Source organism: Nelumbo lutea, chromosome 3 (assembly GCF_056320005.1).
Source record: "Nelumbo lutea isolate HS-2025 chromosome 3, American lotus-T2T, whole genome shotgun sequence".
NCBI classification, from domain to species: Eukaryota; Viridiplantae; Streptophyta; class Magnoliopsida; order Proteales; family Nelumbonaceae; genus Nelumbo; species Nelumbo lutea.
In genome coordinates, this window is record NC_142686.1 from 9631639 (window position 1) to 9635082 (window position 3444).

Sequence of the window (3444 nt, forward strand, 5' to 3'; positions counted from 1 at the left end):
AGGTAGTTGTGCATGTAGGCGGACTTTTGCACCTTACTCGGTTTCCTTTGGAACATTCGGCGTGAGAACTGACTTCTAAGAAACTCGAGAGTGACGAGATGCATGTAGAGTTGGTCGGCGAGCACATCTCGTAGGTTGCCACCTAAACCTCAATCAGGTTGGCAAGCCTTCGAGGGAGGTCGCTCCTCACGTCGAGGTCTTTTCAACAGGTACTAATGAGGTAGCACAGGTCAGCCTTGGATGAGGTATTGCTAGCCGCCTTGAGTTGTGGATGAGGTCGTCAGTTAGATTTCCTCTAGGTTAGTAGTAGAGGCAGGTCGCCAGGTCAGCGATAGAGGCAGGTCACTAGATCGGTAGTAGAGGTAGGTCACCAAGTCGCCAATTGGGACTCCATCATTTTGGCTAAGGCAAGTCGTCACCTAGGTGATGCTGGGATGTCATCCAGATGTTCTACAATGCCATGTGTCATGATGTCAGTGGAGAGCCAAATCTACCATCATCAAATGTATTATATATACAAATGAATAATCCAATGTTACCCTTCCTCTCTATCCCTCTTTCTCACTCTTACCCATGGTAAAATTGGGAATCGGTCACTTGATCGGTTCCATTTTTCCTCAAAACTATTAATTTTGGTCAACAAACCATTGAACCGGATGATTAATCGCTCAAACGGTATTGATCATTTTTTTTTTATTTTGTTATTAGAATGGGCTGGCCGTTCGGATCGAACAATCGAACCGTTCGAACCATTAACCAGACCTCTAACCGGTTCGATTTTAAAAACCATGCTCTTACCTTCAACTTTCTGGCGAAGAGATGTAACTACCGGCTTTAGATATGTTTTCCGGGAATGGCATTTGAAAGTATCATCAACAACGGTAGGGCCGGTAGCTTCAAATTGCTGAAGTCTAAATCACTGAAAGTGGGGCCACGAGACTAAGTTGGGTAAGTTACAAAACAAATTCACACACGTCTAGAGCTGCAAGATTGAGAGGGAAGTAATCATGTGTAAATTACGAGATAGCACAGAAAAAAGCCGCATAACAGTAGAGATTTTTGTTGGATTACTAGACATCCAGAAATGTTGTAACGAGAGAGTGAGAGAGAGGGAGAGGAACGCAGAGGCCGAAGCTGTGATGAAACGAGATGGGTGTTCCGGCGGGGAAAGGCCAGAGCTACAATGAAACAAGACAGATCGCCGCTCTTTGCCCGTTCAGCGTTCACTCTGGCGAAGGTTCCACCGTTCACCATTCACTGAGAATGTCTGGGAATTGAAAATAAAATGGTTGCCGCCGAGCCAGAGAGAGGGTGAAGAGCAGCATCTAGACCCTCGGAAGCTACTCGCCGCCAAGCCAGAGAGAGGGTGAAGAGCAGCATCTAGACCCTCGGAAGCTACTCGCCGCCAAGCAAGATGCCATCCGGTGAAATACGCTACTCGACGGCAGCTCCACCCCGCACTTCGTTCACCGGCTTCACCAACTCATGCAAGACGAGGCATGGGTTTCGTCCCAGATTAAAGCCGAGGCTCGCCGTATTGATGGTAGTGAAATCCTTGTGCTTTCCAAATCTTCCTTGCTATAAGCCTATGTGGAGAAAGAGATCTAACCCAATCTTATCGTTGAGAATGGGAAACAAATTTACAATATCTTCCTCGTGTACGCTTCTGGAGGTACTTCAGCTGCTTTGCTCAAAAAATCTGGTGGTTCGTAATAGGAATCTGATGTTCGACGTTACAAAGATTAATTCTCTAACGTCTTTGTTTCCTCCTCTGTTCTTCTCCAAATGAAAGCAATGAGATTAAGGTTGTTGATTTTGGGCTGGCGAAGAAGGCAGGACCAGTACAAGAGAACAAGAGAACAGAAGGTGGGGCGTTTGGGTTAAGAAGTACTCTACATGTTGCCGGAATCCATCACCTGCAATGAACACGAGGCGTCGGCCAACATATGGGCTCTTGATTGTGCAGTGTCGGAGATAGTAATGAATAAGCCTGCGTAAAAGTATGGGGTTAACACCGATGTTAGTGCCCTATTGTTTTTGATGAAGGCCAAGATGGTTCTCGGAAGATGCAGCGGCTGCCATACGATGATGGTGCTCGGTCTTTGTTTTCGAGCATTCAAATTCATCAAATGCTCCTCCTTATTTTCTTATTTTTCAAAGAGAGATAATTGTCTAAAGAAAACAAAATAACGGGTAAAATAGTCATTTTGGTCTTTTTAAAGTTTTTGACGATCGTTAGAAAACTTAAGGATACTGTTAGACAATAATTAAGTCTAATTATAAATAGCCAACAAAATGTCTGAAATCTCTCAAAATTTATAAAAGAAATGCTTAATATTTACTATATAGTCAAAGATGACTTGACTAACGCCAGAAAGAAATGTCTGGAAGGCCAATAACGCCATAAACGAGTGCCAAAGCATGAAATTGACCTGAAAGACTTACTAGACAGAATGATGAAAAATCAGCTGAAAGCCCCATCTTCAGCTCAGATTCGGATAAGGATTTCAATAAGTTCTTACAGTCTCTCGTAATCTGAACTGAACATATTCAATGAGGATCTTCAAGCAACCTGAATCCTCTCTTGGATCTTCAAGCTTTCTTGTAATCTCACTGTGTTAACTAATAAAACAACCTGAAACCCCTCTGGATTTTAAAGCTTCTTCTACCTGAGCATATTCGTTAGGAATCAATCCACTTTCCAAAGGTTGAACGTTGCAGCTTAGGAATCACAGAAAATTTGAAAAAAAAATGGTATCAAAATGAATGAAAAACTAAAGATATTACAAAAAAACCTAAATCGGAAATGATATATGCAAAAAACTAGAAAAAAATAAAAACACAAAATATAAAATAAAAACAAGAATCTACTGTTCCACCTTTCTCTGAAGCGTGAATCGCCGGGGAGAATCATGTAGAGCGGTTAAGCACTGGTGCTGCCCTAACTCAACGCAAATGTCAAAGAACAAAAGAAAAAAAAAAAAAAAAGACGCTGGTGTTAATAACTGGCATTACCGACAAATGGAGAATTACAAACAACATAGACAGGTTCAGGATATCTGCGTTTAAGTCAGCAGAAAAGTGAATAAATGCAGAGTTCAAATAGTCTGTCCCGTCCCATAAGGACAGAAAATTTTCTGTTCCATCCAATCCTGTTCGAATACGTTACCTTCTCCAAATTAATTTGAAACTGATGCCAAAATTTTATCAAAAATAATTAGATCGAGCCTACCTCTCCTTTCTGTTGCTTTCTTTTCCCTCCCTCCCCGCCGCCCCTTCATCCTTACTGACTTTGAAACCCATTCACCGATACTGCAACCGAGCCGCTTCCCGTAGTGAAAGATATCACTGCTGCCATCCTTGCTGTTGATACCTTCGGATGAGGTATGTTTCACATAATTATGACCCAAATCAGCCTATTCTTCAAAACATGTTGCCACTCTT

General features: G+C 42.3%; 1 long non-coding RNA gene across 1 annotated transcript; it reads right to left on the bottom strand.

Annotated features, from left to right (window-relative positions):
- Positions 1-990: 990 nt before the first annotated feature.
- On the bottom strand, positions 991-2957 carry LOC148862820 (uncharacterized). Its single transcript, XR_016110410.1, has 2 exons — positions 2880-2957; positions 991-2721 (listed from the first exon to the last, which is right to left on the bottom strand). It is a non-coding gene; the product is annotated as an uncharacterized LOC148862820 (long non-coding RNA).
- Between the last annotated feature and the right edge of the window lie 487 nt (positions 2958-3444).